At 42.6% G+C, this 18,889-nt stretch overlaps 1 protein-coding gene across 1 annotated transcript in view; it reads left to right on the forward strand.

Annotated features, from left to right (window-relative positions):
• The window catches only part of ASTN2 (astrotactin 2), a 925,983-nt gene that overhangs the window by 554,527 nt on the left and 352,567 nt on the right, over positions 1 to 18,889 (forward strand). The gene's annotated exons all lie outside the window — the stretch shown is intronic.

Below are 18,889 nucleotides of genomic sequence, written 5' to 3' on the forward strand. Positions count from 1 at the left end.
TTAAGGAGGGAGATAGGTCGATAACTGGCGCAGGATGTAGGGTCCTTACCCTCTTTGGGGACCACCGCTACTGTGGCCATCAATGTATCCTCCGGGAACCTCCCACCATCCAGCAACGAATTAAGGCTTGTCAGTAGTTCGGGCATGAGCAACTCTTCGAATGTCCGCAGATATCTCACCGGGAAGCCGTCGGGACCCGGCGCCTTGTTCGCTTTTGCTGCCTTAAGGGCTCCTTTGAGCTCCTCTAGGGTGATGGGGGCGTCCAGGTCCTCGGCTTGGGTCCGCGTGAGCCTCTGGGTGAGATGTTGTTCCAGGTATTCCCGAATGTCGGCACGTCTCCGAAGTTTCGCCTCTGCTCCTTCCTCCTTCGGTAGGTTGTATAGTTTCGCATAGAACTCTCCAAATTCTTCCATGATGGCTTGTGGCCTCCGTTCAGGGGGCGAATTAGCCTTTTGCAGGAGAGTAATGCGGGACCGTCTCCTTTTCTTGCGGAGCATGTGAGCCAAAAGGCGACCGCATTTGTTCGAGTTCTCATAGAAGAATCTCCGGGATTTGCGGAGTGTGTGTGTCAGGTTCCTGGACAGGAGGGAGCGTAGGTTCCTCCTCGCCTCTAGCAGGGGGCGGAGGTTGTCTTCGGTCGGATCAGCTCTGTGTACCAGTTCCAGCTGCGCTGTTTGTTTGTGTAGGTCCTTCAGTGCGTGATTTTGGTCCCGTTTGCGTCTTGTGCAGGTCCTAATAAAGTGGCCTCGGAGGACACATTTGTGGGCTTCCCATCGAACTTGTGGGGAGGTGTCCGTGGCCGGGTTCTCTAGGAAGTAGCGTCGGATGACCTCTCTCGTGTCTGTGCACACAACTGAATCTCCAAGCACCTGTTCATTTAGTCTCCATTGTCTGTCACTTGGTTTAAATAAGGGAGAGCGCAGCGTGGCTAGTACCGGGGCATGGTCTGACCAGACGGTCGTCTGGATGTCGCAGGTCAGAAGGAGGTGTAGGTATTCCTGAGCAATCAGGATATAGTCCAGGCGGCTGTGACCGTGGTGGACCTGCGAGTAAAACGAGTAGTCTCTGTCTTCCGGGTGGAGCACTCTCCAAGCGTCAGCCAAACCCGAATCACGCAGGGCCTTCCCTACTGTCCGGACACAGAGACCGGAGTGCGAGCTACACCCTCTAGAGGTGTCGAGACGTGGGTCTAATGGGACATTAGTGTCCCCAGCTACTATGAGTAGTCCCTCTCGGAACCTGTCTAGGAGTTGGAGGGTCCTTGATAAAAATCGGTGTTGTCCCGAGTTCGGGGCGTATATCGTGGCCAGTGTATATTTCTTATCGGCAATTGTGCCTTTTAGGAATAAGTAGCGCCCGTTCGGATCTATTTTCGTGTCCAGGCAGCAAAACGGGATGTGTTGGGAGATTAGAATTGCCACACCTGCCCTCTTAGCTGACTGGTGGTTTGCGAAATACCCAGTTGGGAACCTCGAGTCCCTCAGGGGGGGGGGAGCAGCACCTTTAAAGTGGGTCTCCTGGAGGAACGCTATGGAGGCCCGCGCCGTCCACAGGGACCGGAGCAAATGAGACCTCCTTTCCGGGGTGTTAAGGCCCCTCACATTGTTGGTCCAGAGGCGCAGAGGGGCCGGGCCGAAACCCCCACCAGGGCTCCCCGCCATAGCCGACAAGGGAGGGGGGGGGTGGGTTCGGGGAGTGGGAGGGAGGGAGGAGTGCAGTCAGGGGGGGGGGGAAGGGTAGGGCAACTGTCAGGGGGGGGGTGTGGGTGGTCAGTGAGGTAGGGAGAGAGGTCAGGAAATAGCGGTTTTACCGCTATCAAAAGTGGATGGACTTGACTGTGTGGAAGGCGTCCGACAGGTCTGAGTCCCCAAGCCCTCTAAGTGACTCAGTCGCCCGCGGTCCTCCCGTCTGTAACCCGCAGTCTGTCCTTGGGGTCGTAAACAGAAACCGTACAGGTATACTCAATGCATTTAGTGTAAATGTGGTACAGTGTGATAACAAAATAGAGAAATTTAGTGTGTCGTATATTACAACGTCCGGCCCTCGGCCGGTCTGATTTGAGCAAAACTATGGTTAAGGTCTAGGTACTTCTCTGGGTTCGGTTAATATTTTACAGTGCAGGGGGCTTAAATCAAGGCTAACGGACTAATCTTCAAACCCCAACCCCCCGGGCCGCGAGGCACACCATATGTTATTGGGCCTATTGCTATTATTTACACACATTCAATTCCCCTACCCCTGCCACCCCAAAAGCAACTTTCAAGTTGGGTCGTTTTAGCCAGTTCACCCGAGTCCCATCCGGGTGGTAGTGTCCGGAAACCGGTCCCCCACCCAAATCCCAGGGAGGGGCTGACGCTTGGTAAATACGCTAACCCAAAGTTATCAATATGGGGGGGGGGGGGGGGTGAGGTGGTGAGCGTAGTTACTGGATAGCGTCCCAAGTGCATGGCGATGTCGACCAGCGCGGGGGGGGGGGGCAGCAGCAGAGTCACCTTTGGCCAGTGTCCGAGGTTCAGGCCCCCCTCCCAACCTATCCACTACTGCCCACTATGGTCAACCTCGATGCCCATCCCAGGTACCTCAGTTGTAGATCTCTGCTGGGTCACTCTTCAGATCCCGTCGGGCCTCCAATCATCCGAGCCGGGGGGTCTCGCTCTCTCCTCGCGTCTGGCGGTGGGCTACCCGTACCTCGTCTCCGGTTGGGTGCCAATGGTGTCTCTAGAAGCCAGTTACGGGTGCGTATGAAGGGGATGTGTAACGCACGTAGAGTGGGGGCCACGTCGTCCGGCCATCTGATGTGTAGCCAGGTATTGCCCTGTCGAATCTGTAGGCTGAACGGGAAGCCCCAGCGGTAGGGCACATTTTTCTCCCGTAGTATGGCAGTTATGGGCCGTAGTGCTCTCCTAGCGTCTAAGGTCAGGCTGGAGAGGTCCTGGAACAGCGCCACGTTTGCGCCCTGGAACGATATGGAGTCTGAGCCCCTGGTGGCAGCCATTAGTGCGTCTTTCAGGCTATAGGCGTGTAGGCAGCATAGCACATCTCTGGGTTTCCCATCTTGCCTCATGGGGCCCAGGGCTCTGTGGATCCTGTCGAATTGGATGGTCTCTGGGCAGTTGCGGCCTAGGATCTGCCTAAACAGGGCCTGTACCGTCTCAGACAGCGGGGTTGAGTCTGGTTCAGGTAGGCCTCGGATGCGGATGTTCTGGCGGCGGCTCCGGTTCTCTAAGTCCTCTACCTGCCGCCTTAGAGTGAGTAAGAGGTTGCCTTGTCTTGTGGCGGCAACCTCAGCAGACCTGTGTTGGGACCGGCTCGCCTCCGCTTCAGTCTCAAGGGCCTCAACTCTCACCTCTACCGCCGTCAGCTCGGTGCGCATGGAGGCGATCTCTTCTCGCATTGCTGCGCGAAACTCTTTTAGCATCCCGGTAGAGTCTGCTTTAGTGAGCATGCTGGACGAGATCCGTGAGAGTTCTTGCCGGATCAGTGTCAGCGCATCCGCCTGTTCCCCGTCTTCGGAGGGGGCTCCCGCGCTTTCTGCATCAGGGGAAGCCGACGCCATCTTTGTAGTAGGCCCGGCGGAGCGAGAGTCCGACGGTGTGGACACAAAATCGTCTAAGGTACCTCTACTGTTCCTCGGGGAACTGGTGTGGGGGGTACCCAGGAGCAGGTGCCTCTTTGTACGGACCATTTAGGGGTCTTTTGCAGGCTTTGGTAGCTGTTAGTATAGGCCGAGGGCACGGAGCTCGGAGACTACACGTCTGCTCTCATGCACGGTCCGGCCACGCCCCTCTTCTTTTTTTTTTATCTAGTCTGGAGTCGAAAATAAGTGGAAATTTTGCATATCTCCATCTTTGTTTGTCTCCCTCTTTCCAGTGTGTCTCTTGTGTAAAACAGATATCTATCTTTCCTTTTGTTAATGAGTTATACAGACAACCCCTTTTCTGAGGTGAGTTTAAGCCCTGGGAGTTTATTGAGAGCACCTTAATCGTCATAAATTACGATGGGTGCTATGTTCTTATCAGGGGCGTCCCAGGCCGCCACCCCGCTCCCGAACCGACATCGCTTTACCTTCATACCAATAATACATTCTGACACTTTCATACCATTTGAATCCATGCCTAGACTAATGCTAGGCAAATTCCTAGCTAAAGAAAAATATGAATTCAAACTAAAATATCAAAAAAAAAAACAAAAAAAAATTACTTAGCTAGATACTGTTGCTGGCGCGGTGAGGGACCTAGAGCGAGTGAGAGAACAGATTTTATTTTATCCCCAGTCCTTCCTGCTTAGAATTGGGACTTCTCAAGTATTGCTGCCCTTAGCCTACTATGATGTTGTTAATAGCCATCTTCCTCTACCCCCTCCATTTTATACTTATGTGAACAAGTCTTTGCAGTCATCTCTATTCCACTCCCCTCGCTATTTCTTTAAATGTTTTTTTTTGTAGGATGGACGGTGTTCATGCCACCTTATTATTTTAACGGGGACTTATATTCAGTTTTAATCTCTCATACCTATAAAAGACTGTGAAACAATAAGCAGGTATAGAAAAGATTCCCCCTGCCCTGAACATTACAACCCCAATTGTGAGTGGTTTATTTTAGTGTATAATCGTATTTAAATCATTCTATAGTGAGTATTCCTATTTCTGATAACGTTTTATCCTATCATCTCTTTCCATACTTATTAATGTGAAAAATTTCTCAAATATATATACATTTTCTCTCTACGTTCATTTATGTTGTGACTTGTAACTACTAGTTGTGTATTTTATTAGTGCTTGTAACTTTAAATTATTATTGTTTGTGTATATATATTTTTATATCCCCTATTTTCCCCTTCCTTCTTAACATTCCCTTTTCAATCCCTTTACCCTTCTCCTTATTCTTCCTTTTGTTTTCCACCCCACCCTTCCCTGCCCCTAGCTACCTTAATTATTATTATGTCCCTCTATATTTACGAGAAATTATCTCCTGGATTGGATTTCCCCTTCAAAATTATTATCCCATAATTCTTTGACCGGGATAGTTCTCTACATATTAGGTTGGGATCTGATGGAGGCATACCAATTAATGGGTTAACGATCTCCCGTATATCCATCTGTCCTGCTATGAGGAGGTATAAGTATCTCCTGCCAATTTTACTTATTGCACATCTATTTCCTTGGGAGGGGGATATGTTTGTTGTTTTAATTCTCATTTTCTATGAAATTCCCTGTAACGGATCACCTGGCACCCCGACTGAGTACCTCCGTTAATGGATGCTCCTAGTGCTTCCTGAGGGCTCCAAGCACTCTGGCAGACACCATAATCACCGAATCCAAGAAACCTTTAAATTCTCCCAGGCGTATGAATGCTGTAGACCATTGAATAGGAACCATACGAATAGGCTTGTACCCCTAGCAGTCAACTGGAACAGCATACAATAAATCCTTCCCCCAATAATGAGACGACACATCACTTTGAGGTTAAAACAGGAACTCTGGACTGGCTCATCCAGCCTGGCTTTTATTACACTAATCCACATACAGGCCACACCCAGGGGGAGGCATGAAATAACCAATCACATACATGGTTCAGCCCACACATCCCCTCCCCTCAGATAACATTAAACTCAATTATCCGGTACACTTTTTCAGCCAAGTTCTGGATGTACCCCAAAACCCGGGGGTACACCTTTAAATCCAGCATCGCTGGATAGCCCTTATTCAGGGGGACAACATATCCAAAATTCAAGTAATTCGGATGAATGGTTCGGGAGATATGGGGTTCCAAAGATTTGACCGACCGCATGGGTAAAGTATCCGAAAACAGTTCCATGCATTTTGGCCCTGCGGTCGGTCACAAACAAGGGAATGAAAACAGACGAATTGCCTGTGTTATAGAGCCTGGAGAGGGTTTGAATGAATTCCCTTGTTTGTGGGGTTCTTTCTACCGAACGGCGGGTCATTCGGTAGTTTTTATACGAATTTCTGGAAGTATGGAGGTCTCAGCGGTGTTTGCCTAGTCAAGTGTCCGATTTTAGTTCCAGACACTCGACGGCAAAACACCGCTGTTCGGTAGTTTAAGATGGCCGCCGCCACGTGTTTGTTTCCCGAATGGCGGCCACCCAGAGGACAAAGAATACATTACACGGATTGCCAATTACCCGTTTGCAACATTGTTGCAAACTGTAATTGGAGGCACACTTATTCCTGGGTGGTCTGGTTGTTCGGTAGTTTCACTCAATATAATAAATGGAGTGATTCTACCGAACAATCAGATGAATGCTGCATACATATCCCAGGTTAAACTTAATACACATATAATATTACAGGCAGTACACTAGAATATGTATCACAGTCTTAAAGGGACAGTAGTCCCAAAAGTCCCAATATGTCCATAGATGCTGTTAAAAGGGCCAGTAGCAGCAATATACAGTACAATGTGCCCCAAATAACCCAGGGGCCATAGTCAGTAGGTAGGAGGCTAGCAAACAGGCTTCTCCAGGGCCCAGTGGCAAGGTTGGTTTCGCCACATTCCCCTTAGTTCCCGCTTTTCCTCTTTAAAATCCTCATCCCATTGTGCCTTGCCCAGGATGGTTCTCTAAATATTAAGATGGAATCTTGTTGTAAGACATCCCACTTTATGGGATAGCAATTTTCCCTTTGTTCATCTTTCCAGATATGAGGAGGTATATAGTGTCTCCTACCATTCTTATTACACATCTATATCCTTAGTAGGAGGATATGATTGTTAATTTATTTCTCATTTAATGTGGAAGTCACTTTGATACCCGCTTTTCAGGGTAGGAGGATATGATTGTTGGTTTATTTATCATTTACTGTGGAAGTCACTTTGGTACCCGCTTTTCAGAGTAGGAGGATATGATTGTTGATTTATTTCTCATATACTGTGGAAGTCACTTTGGTACCCGCTTTTCAGAGTAGGAGGATATGATTGTTGATTTATTTCTCATATACTGTGGAAATCACTTTGGTACCCGCTTTTCAGAGATTTGAGGGGGTTCATAACGGGTCTTCTTAGAATCAACTTATATTTCCAGTTCTTCACCAGTCTGGTGCGTGTTAAGGTCATGAGGAGAGTAATACTGATATATACCTGAGTCGTCTCCCCTATATTCCTGAGTCGTCTCCCATAGGACCCGCTATAACTAGAAAAAAATTCTTTTTTTTTTTTTATTTATTTATTTTTTTTTATATATTTTTTTTTCCTCCTCTTCCCCACTCATCTTCTTCCTTTTTTTTTCTATTTCCTTTCCTCCTTTCTTAATATCCAGTCTCCAATCTTCTTCTCTCTTATGCTTCTTCCTTTGTATCCTAACTGTTTAACCCCCATTTACTTTTTTTTTTTATTATTATTTATATTTCCTTTTTTTATTATTATTATTTTTTTCTCTTTTTTTTTTTTTCCTTTTTTTTTTTTTTTAAATCTGGGTTTACAGTATTATCAAAGTGCTTCGTGCATGTTAATTTTTTTTTCCCCATTATTTACATATCTGTACATAGTCCAATCTGGATACCCAGTTTATCTAACTCCTCTGTTGGGTTCTTAGCCACGATTATTTTCTCCTTATACGTAATAAGAAGCTTAGTAGGGAACCCCCACCTATATGGGATATTATGATTCCTCAATGTAGTGGTCATGTCCCTAAATCGTTTACGGTTGTTCCTAGTGGCTTGTGACAAGTCCGGAAATATTACTATATTCATGTATTTTCCTTCTTGAAGTTTTTTATATCGGACTTTCCTCATCAGGGAGTCTTTAATTGCACAATTTAAAAATCGTACTATAACATCCCTTGGTTCTGTTGATTTTATGTTAGGAGGTTTTTGAATTCTGTGTATTCGCTCAAATGGTGCTTCTCCTATTTCGTGGGTTTCCATATATTGAGCCATGTAATCTTTTAAGTAATCCTCCATTTTGTCTGATTTAATTTCTTCGGGGACTCCTCTGAATCTCAGGTTATTCCTTCTTGATCTATCTTCAATATCCGTGGTCCTACTTTCTAATACACTCACTTGTTCTTTTAATATATTATTTTGTGTTTGAAGAAGATGTATTTCTTGTCGTGTTTCTTTAATATGTTTGTCTTGTTCTCTCACTTTCTGCTTTAAATCCGTTACTTCAGACTTTAATTCGAGCATAAGTTCTTTAAAGTATTTGCTAATTTTCCCGTAAAGATTGTCTAGCGCATCCACCAAGCTTTCTTGAGAAACCATTTTGCCTTTGACAATGTTCTGTTTATCTGTCTGTCCTGAGTCTGTAGAGGGGTTCATTAACTCATGCTGCTCTGGAGATATTGATCGTCTTTGATCTTTCCGAAAAGGGATGTTTATTTTTGGTGAAAAGAGGGTATTTATGTTTGATGTTTTATTTTTCTCCAATTCCGTTATTTTCTCTTTTTTTGGACCCATTTTCAGGGGATTTTTTTTTTTTTTAAATGTATACTTACTTGAAGGGATATATGAATGCTGTCTTGGTTCTGGCTAGTAATTCACCATTCCTGAAGAAGTCAGTTCCTGACAAGACATGAAGAGGTTTTAACAAATGGCAGCAGAAGAGAGGCTAGCTTTTAATTTCACAAAATTGTATTATTATTATTATTATTATTATTATTATTATTATTATTATTACCATTTATATAGCACCAACAGAATCCGCCGTATCGCTTTACGATATTATGAGAAAACTTACAGGAACGATAGGTTGGAGAGGACCCTGCTCAAACAAGCTTACATTCTATAGGAGGTGGGTATAAAACATTAGGACAGGATATAGAGCAATCAAACTTATGATAGGCAAGGCCTAGTGCCTGGTTAATCCATGACTTTATGATAAGTGATTGTTGTACTTGAGATTGTATTCAGTGGCATTTTAATGTGTGAGCAGACATTCTTTGTATAATTAAGTTGGTTTGCACTTACAAATTTAGACTATGGCGTCATTGTAGGTTATAAACTGTCTGACAAGAAAATATTTACCCTCTGTGTGATCAAATGTCTTCCCTAATCTGCATATACTAAAGATTAATTTGTGCGGTTACGTGTTGTATCAACTTGTCAGCTATGGCTTATAAATAATGTTGTCGTCGTATTTCCCGAATTCCAGAATTGGTCACTTTTTTATTTTATTTTATTTTTATTTTTTTTGTTCCTACATTTTTATGTGCTATTTAAAAATATAAATATTTATATGGGGCAGAGTCTGACCACCGAGCCGCATGGACGCATCCGACATGAGCTCCGGCCAGGCAGGAGAAATACCGGGCAATAAGCGACGGCTATCCAGCCAAAACTACCCAAGGGGGCATCACCCACGTCAGGGGTACCCCACTGAACCCAACAACACCACCCCGGGGTCTGCCGAAGTCGGCAATGCTGAAATTCAAATGCGGCCTATCGAGGCTGAAGCCAGAGGGAAACGGCAGCTCTCCAGGGCGCAAAAGCCCGCAAGCGGGGGGGCGTGGCCGACAGCCGAACTACATGGACGCACCTTAAACCCGCTGCTACCGACTTAATCACAATCCATAGCAATCGGAGAAATCAACAAACAATGGGTAACCCCAAGAAACACCCTAACTCTCAGGGACAACAGGGGAAAACACCTTCAGCGAAATCGGGATCTTTGACCCGGTATTTTAAGGAAAATCCAGATCGATCAATGGAGGCCGCGGCCGCGGCCTCGAGTATCTTAGACATGGATTCCAACTCAGAATCGCAACCACGCAGCCCCTGTTACTCAGACAGCTCTCAACATATAGAAAGACAAGATGATGCTGACCTAAAACAAATGATTAAAAACTTACCCTCTAAATCAGATATCCAACTCATGCTGAATAAAATGGAAGCTACATTCCAATCCAAAATGGAGGCAATGGGTTCGGATGTCCAGCAAATCAACTTGAGAGTCTCGGACCTGGAAGAAGAACGGCATGTTTTACAGGCACAAATCTCAAACATAGCGACAACACTAGATACACAAATATTGAATTGGTCATTAACGCAACACCACATTGATGACCTGGATAATAGAAGTCGTAGAAATAATTTGCGGGTCAGAGGTATACCATAATCCCAAGGAGAGAATGTTACTACACCTCTCACTGAACTTTTCAATTTAATACTTGGTAACTCTACTGATAATGCAATTATACTAGACAGAGCCCACAGATCAGTCCGACCGAGAGGTATGTCACAAGAGGCCTCAAGAGACATTATATGCAGGCTACATTATTTTAACATCAAAGAAAATATAATGAAAGCATTGAGAGAGACTAACCAACCATTACTTTTCCACAACAACCCTATCCAAATATTTCCAGACTTATCTTGGTATACTCTCCAAGCAAGAAGGGCTCTTAGGCCCATCACAGAGCTACTGACACAGCACAATTTAAAATATAGATGGGGCTTTCCTTTCGCCCTGATCGTCTCAGTTAAAGGCACTGTGCACTCCATCACAACGTTCCTGGACATACAACCTTTTCTCCATGCTCTTGAACTCCCAAACACATCGATCGTAGACTGGAATAATCCATCTCCTAATCAAGACGCATTACCTCAACCACAGCGGCAGAGATGGCTCACTCCCGCCAGGAAAAGACGTACAGATCAGAGGTTTCAGTCTCCTGGTCAGAGATTGAATAACCCTCCAACAGAAGGTACCCCTCAAAGGCAAAACACGAGAGACTTCCTCCCGAACTAACTTCCAAACTCAGCACTCTACCTTTCTCATTTTCTCCGGTACCGATGGAACTGCTATAGACATTGGAACTATATACTGTACCTTACCCAAAATCAACTAACAGACTTACAAAATTATACCAGCACAGGTCGTATATCATTATTATACTGGCAGTTATGATCATTTGTGATATACTGAATTGCTCAATTAGATGACATACATAACCAAATTGGTTTTAACATTGTCCTGGCGGCTACAACCATGTAGATTGCAGGATCATGTACAATTGTTTGCTATTTACCTGATAATTATAGTTACACTATATTTGTAATGAATGTTATAATGGACAATTGTTTTGCTGGAGTTAGACTCCACAGCATATTCACTCTTCTTACAGACACTATTGATTCCATCACATAGTTTTTAATAGGCAATGATTGTACTATGATTTATGACAGCTGTAACTTCTTAACTTCCACCATGATATCATTAATGGTACCTTGTGTAAAAATCCGTAATGGGTGTTCATACCAAGACTCTAGGGAATCGAAAATACCACACTATATATAGATCCACCCACGCCCTGCTGGCCTATATTCTCTATTAACCTCCCTTCAGCTCTGTTATCACTAGTTGATTTACATATGTTTATTATGAAAATCTAATGAGAGTTTTCATCCAGACAGGCACTACTCCATATAACTCTTAAGTACTTAATCAAAATATGGAATTTGAAATCTAAAGACTATCACGAAACTCTCACCTAGGGTTAAAGAGTTAAAATGTTCAGCTCTAACGAGAATCTTGCTACGCTGATTGTATTTTCGCTTTGTGCTGCCTGTTATAACTTGACTTTTTCTTATACAGCCATCACTCAAATGACAAGCAGAGCTTGCTGCCACCATTTCAATTTCCCAATAACATTTATTCTAATGGGTACTAAATCACCATTATTTAATTAATTAATTAATTAGCAAACCTGCTGCAAGAGATAAGCAAATCTCTCACATTCCTATTATCTTATTCTATATTGTGTTTTTTTATTTTTATTTTTGGAAATTTTGAATCCATGCTACATACTCTCCTATCAAATTTCTGCTTAATATTTAACCACAAAACTCACTTTGAGAGACGGAACGTAAATTGAAACACAATGAGTGTGACATCCAGTGCAATGCGAGATGATAAATCCCTTTGAGAGCCACAAGACTTTAAACTAACCCATTTTTACTAATACACGAGGCTTGCAACACCATATGCTACCTATTGTATCTCATCACCATCTCCCTTAGGGGAATTATTTCGCTAGAATCCCAATTACATTAATGATATTTTCTGCCTTATTTTTTATAGATGCGAGTAGGCATAACAAAACTACATCCTGCTCATCAAAGTCTCATAAAAATTACAAAAATATCTAAGTTTTACCTCAAAATGATTACATTCCAAATCTCTCTATTAATAAAGTGACATAGAACTATAGCACACCATGTCGGACGAAAGGAGATACGGTATAATATATCATAAATATTCTCCAATGAGATAGAATAAACATTAGGATTGTGATTTGAGTCTCCAGCATAAGCGCCATCCCACGATCCCCGATAATCTTAGGTCCTATCTTTAGCGTCAAGATAGGATCAAAATCCCTTTAGGGGAATGTATCGTTGAAAACAATAACTCAAGGACTATTCTAGTCCTGCACTTACCCCCCATTTTCCTTCCCTCTTTTTAACCTCACTAACGGCTCCATCCCATTCCTCTCCCTCCAACTTTCCATCCACCTAGCCCTACCCCTTTAAACATCCTCTGTTCTTTGTTCACTAGGTTTACTCAGAATTTTAAGTAGCGAAAATCCGAATCTTCTCTAGACTTGCACACTATAGACTAAACTCCTACACACCTAAAGGAGCTTATGAAAAGGCACGATAGTACTCAGCATTATTGGTGAATACTAACTGTTTCTACGTGACCTCATTGCATACGAGTTTTCAATTGTTGAATTGTTAAATCATTAACTAACAGCTTTTGTTTTCTTTACTACTGTTTTATTATTCCTGATTTCCTGGTTGATCGATTTATAACCTAAACACTGGAAAACCAAGTCCAGAATTTCTATCAAACTAAAACCAACAAATTTCGTAGAGATAAATCCTTTGTTCTCTCAAATAGGTAACTTTATACCGCAAATTGACATAACCATAAATCCCACGATTGAGTCCAAACATTATACAAACTAGCATCAAAATTAAGCAGTGTCCTTCACTCAACCAGACATCCACAAAAATTCACATAGCTTAAATACAATTAACACTAGTAATTCCATCAGTCAGGAAACCTCAATTCCCACACACTAGCTCTTTCATTTATTATCTCTTTTTTAACCTCCTAAATACCCACGAGACTCAAGTAAGTCATAGTCCACACTTAAATTAGCAGACATGACTAACTTATGCATTCACACACAAAATGCTAGAGGATTGAATTCTCCCGAAAAAAGAACAATTGCACTTAATGACTTCAAACGATACAAAGCACAAATAGTGTTTATACAAGAAACTCATTTTAGGAAAAACTCCCCTCCTAAATTACGCAACAAAGACTACCCACTAGGCTACTTCAGCAACTTCTCAGAATCTAAATCTAGAGGAGTAGCTATTCTCATAGGACAACATCTATAATTCACCTTTCAGGGGCAAATGGTGGATGACTCCGGGAGATATGTGTTTGTGAAAGGTAAAATAGCCAACACTATAATCACTTTAGCTAACATCAATTTGCCCAACAGAAAACAAAATGCTACCTTCCAAAAAATCCTTCACAAACTTTCTATATTTCGAGAGGGGATTTTAATTATGGGAGGAGATTTTAATATAGCATTAGACTGAAACCTAGATACCACCTCCAAATCTACAGATTATCAATCCCACTCAAGGTCCCTCATAAAGAACTCCTTACAGGAAGCTCAACTATACGATTGCTGGAGAGCTATTCACCCCACGAAAAAAGACTTCTACTCACCGTCTGCAGGTATCTACTCTCGAATAGACTCCATACTTCTTCAACACAGATACCTTCCCCTTATACAAACCTCCAATTATGGTCCGATCACCTGGTCGGACCATGCCTCTTTGTCCTTGACAATATCTCTACCTACCATCTCCTCACCGGTCTCCCAGTGGAAACTTAATGATCTGATTTTGAATGATAAAACTGTGTTATCAAAAATAAGAGAAGCAGCATCACATTACTTCACTGAAAATTCCTCCCCTGAAACAACTCATATTATGACATGGGAAGCCCACAAAGCTGTGCTTAGAGGGGAATTAATAAAATCAGCGGCTACACTAAAAAAAGATTAGGGAACAAAAAAATACAACAACTTACAAGCGACATATCTAAACTTGAGAATAAACACAAAACCACACTTTCCTTAGATGACTACAAATTACTATCCAACAAACGAACGGAAATGACCACATTGCTACATCTTCACGCAAAAAGGAAAATATCCCTAACAAAAAATACTTACTACAATCAAGGTAATAAAGCGGGTAAACTGTTAGCCAAATCTATTCAATTAGAAAGACAATCTTCCTTCATTTCCGAAATTAAGAAAAGAGATGGCTCATTGACGTGTCATATGTCGGAAATATTGGCCTCCTTTCAGGATTTTTACTCCCAACTCTACAATCTCAACAACTCAAAACCCACCACTGAAGATATCTTAGCATACCTTAGGCCAAGAATCAAACACACTATCCCCACCAATGCAACAATGTTTTTAGATAGCCCAATTACAGTAGAAGAATTTTGCTCCACAGTTAAATCCCTACCTTTGGGAAAGAGTCCAGGCCCTGATGGTTTCACAGGAAAATACTATAAAGAGTTATCCCACATTTTAGCTGAACCATTCATTAACGCATATAATATGAGTTGTCTCGCCTCTCACATCCCAGGTTCAGCCCACGAGGCAATTATCTCCATAATTCCAAAGCCTGGTAAAGACACAACTATATGTGGAAATTATAGGCCCATTTCCCTAATCAATATTGATTTGAAAATACTGACTAAAATTATGGCTACCCGACTTAAACCCTTTATGCAGACACCAATACACCCAGACCAGGCAGGATTTGTCCTAGGTCGAGAATCAAAAAATAACACCACAAAAAATTTTAACATCATCCATTGGGCTCAAACACACAAAACCCAAAGTGCTCTCCTAGCCATAGATGCTGAGAAAGCTTTTGATAGGGCTCTTATGAAACATGATACCTAAACTTTGGTCCTAGATGGATGGAATGGATAGACACAATATATTCCAAACCTACAGCAAAATTTAGAATCAACGGCGAACTCTCAAATACAGTATCCATTACTAACGGAACAAGACAAGGATGTCCTCTTTCACCACTCCTATTCATCTTGGTATTAGAGCCCTTCCTCCAAGGAATCCGTGACAACGATTTGATCAAAGGAATACATATCCGCGTTCATAAATACAAAATAACAGCATTTGCGGATGACCTACTTTTCACCATTTCAAACCCCCATTTGACCATTCCTGTTATAATTTCTGAAATGCAAGCCTACGGAAATATATATTTTTTCCAAGCTAACTTGGCAAAATGTGACCTTATGCCAATTTTTCTACAAGAAGACACAAGCAACTTGATCAGATCCAAATTTCCCTTTCATTGGACAACCTCATCGATTAAATATCTAGGAATACATATTCCGAAAAGAATAGACAAAACTTACTCACTCAATTTCCCGCCTTTGATTGACTCAATTACAATAGACCTAAATCGCTGGCACAAACCTTGCTTTGGACTTTTGGGCCGAATCAACATAATTAAAATGAATATCCTCCCTCGTATTCTCTACCTTCTACAGACGATACCACTGAAAATTCCAGCTAAATTTTTTGCTACTATTAAATCTCTACTGATAAAATGTATATGGGCTCATAACCCCCACGTCTATCCCACCAAACCCTAATCATGAAGAGAGAAAAAGGGGGATTGAACCTACCTGACCTAGAAAACTATTATAAAGCGACTCATTTACTGAGAATCTATGAGTGGACTGCACCACATACCTCCCTTCAATGGGTGGAGATAGAAAATAGCTTTGCAGACACTTCCCTGAAGTCAATCTCATGGATAAAATTAGACTCTCATTTACTTAAACAATGGAACAATCATCCAACTATCTCAGTCATTCTACACATTTGGCGTAAATTGAGAACACAAACTACGATCTCACCATATCCTTCTCCCGTTTACCCCTTAACCCTTATCCCACATTTCCACAATGGCACAAAGAGCAAGCATTTTGGTCTCCAATATGAGGGTCCTTTCCTGAAATTGGGTGAAGCTACAAGAGGGAACAAATTGAAATCGATGAGCGATCTCAGTGCATCTGACTCTCTTACTGGGATTCAACAATTTTTCTATGGTCAATTGAATCACTTTGTCAACACACAATCACTATTCCCAAAAGGTAATAGAAAACCCACTAAATTTGAATCACTCTGCACCACTCATCCGCCTAAAATGAAAACTCTCTCAACCTTATACTCCCTACTCAGAGAAGCTCAACCACATCATCTCCCCAAATTCACTCAGACTTGGACAGACAAAATTCAGATTAAATTAAATGAAGATCCGCCTTTCTCTCCACCCACAAATCTTCTGTCTCATCATATGCACAAGAATGCAACTTTAAAAGACTAACCCGTTGGCATAATACACCAGCCAAATTACATAAATTCTACCACACATCTCCCGATTCCTGTTGGAGATGCGGCAACACAAATGCTCACCATGCACACATCTGGTGGCAATGCCCAACAATAAGCAAATTCTGGGAAAGAATCCACAAGATCATACAGTTAATATTTCATAAAACATTCTCTTGTATACCGGAACACTATGTTTTCTTACTACCACCCCAACAACTCACAAAGCAAGAAGTAGCCCTGTTTCGGCAACTTGCAATGGCGGCCTCCCAGCTGATTCCTAAGTATTGGAAACTACCCACGCTACCTTCGATCCGTGAGTGGATAGTGAAGATCGAAGAGATTAAGTTAATGGAAGAAATCACAGCGAACAAAGTAGGGAAATTAGATAAATTTAAATCAATCTGGGAGTTGTGGAATACATATACGAAAGATACTTCATAAAATTCACACAGAATCTCACTACATACCCTTCTCAATCCGGATAATATCACCCAGTCATCAACCATTCTCACTCTTTCTCCTCAATCTATGCTCTCTTTTCCACAAGTCTATTTACCTAAAAAGAGAACAAAAATATATTAAACTGTTAACTATTCAAATATTAAAGGATAACCAATAAACATTTATAGAATCAAATGATCAAGTAAGTACACAACCACAACAAGAAATAAATGTACTTAACCATATAATGATTGAACCAATACCTAAACTATTACATCAATATAATGGCACCTAGGGAAACAGACAATCTGATAGGGTACAAACCTCAGGACCAAATCAGACAATTTACACTTACATCTCCAAAATTAATAATACTCATCCACCCCAAATACATACTTCATTCCCTATTCCCTCTAGGAATTACCCCAAATTTCATCTAGGTTTTCTCGACCTCTTGGGAAAGGTCGCCTCTCAATCAGGCAGTGACCTGAAAAGTTTAGGAATGTCAACCAGGACATAGAGAATTTAATTTAAAACTACTTAAATATTGTTAATTCTCAATTATAGTTTAAATGTTGTTATAAACATGCTTCAATTATACCGAAGGTAAAAGAAGACAAAGACGACCCAATTGAATGACAAGTCTACAAAAACTATCTACCTACCTTAATCTTCAATACCTTAAGAACTTTATGAAACACACATTATTACTTTCTGTTGTCATCTGCTTTTCCTGTAATGTCTAATAGTGTACAACATCATTATTGTTAAATCACTACTTCTAACTGATGTTTTAATATGTATAATTTATAAAACAATAAAAAGATATTTAAAAAAAAAAAAAAAGCCCGCAAGCAACCTCACCTCAGCCTTCCCCCCACAACCCCCCTCTGGACCGGTGGGGGACATCCCGGTCCCCACTGGACATGTAAACCAGTAGGAAAAACGAGCAAGCCAGCGATGCAACATGGGGGAGCAAAAATATGCCAAAGACCAGCCAAAATGGCCGCCCAGCATGTACCCAGAAGGCGGACTACCCATCCTAAACCATGTTTGTCCCCCATTGAAATCTTTGATCGGCTCTGTGCGGGCCTCACAGCAGCTCTACGCAGCAGAGGGGCAACCCACCGCCAAGCTGTCCGAACGGTAGCCTCCTGGATACGTCCAGCAGCGAGATGCAGCTCCTACAGGCAAGTACCCCAAGCCTCTAAAATGGCTGTCCGGCAGCGTAGACACCGAAGGGCCTCGAGGCGGGAAAAGGCGCCGATGCTCTCAAACATCTTATCCGACCAAACTCCTGGCTACCAACGCAGCTCTAAGCACCGCTTCCAAGCCAATGCTGCATCACAGAGAGCTGCGCGGCCATACACCACGAGGACACTTACCGGAGCTGACCCCCGAAGTGGAGACGCCGGGCCCTGCGGCCACAACAAACTGAACCCCTGGGCACTACTAAGACCCCACCTGCATGGCATATGGTCCCTCAGAGCCACACCACAAGGACTACCATGCTGGACTAACACAGTGAAAGACTCACCTTCAAAGCCTGCAGGCGGCGTGGGTTAACGGCCATCAAGGGACGCTGGGATATCTGGTACCAGAGACTCACAGCAAAGCTACCATAGCCATACTCATAACAACCCTGACCTAGCACGCAGACCATTTTTACACTTTTCTTGTATGCTATATATTAAAAATGTTTCTCTAGCTACTCACGTAGGCAATCTATGCAGTCTAGGGTATATAGTCTAAGCAACCACTCAACCCTCAAAACAAACTAGCTCTGCATTCTAATCACACACCCTTCACATACCAGTGAACATGTACACCTTGCCAGCTTTTAGAGGCTTATACCAACATTAACTTACCAAGTATATTTACTAAGAGTTACAAATGCTGAACACTAGACATACGGCTCGCTCTGTTAATCTGTTAATTTGTGTTGTTTACTCTGTCTATTAATCTTTTACCTGCACTCTCTTCATACTCTTATAAGCCTGATTCACAAACCTGTTAA

Source organism: Pelobates fuscus, chromosome 9 (assembly GCF_036172605.1).
Source record: "Pelobates fuscus isolate aPelFus1 chromosome 9, aPelFus1.pri, whole genome shotgun sequence".
Classification (NCBI taxonomy): domain Eukaryota; kingdom Metazoa; phylum Chordata; class Amphibia; order Anura; family Pelobatidae; genus Pelobates; species Pelobates fuscus.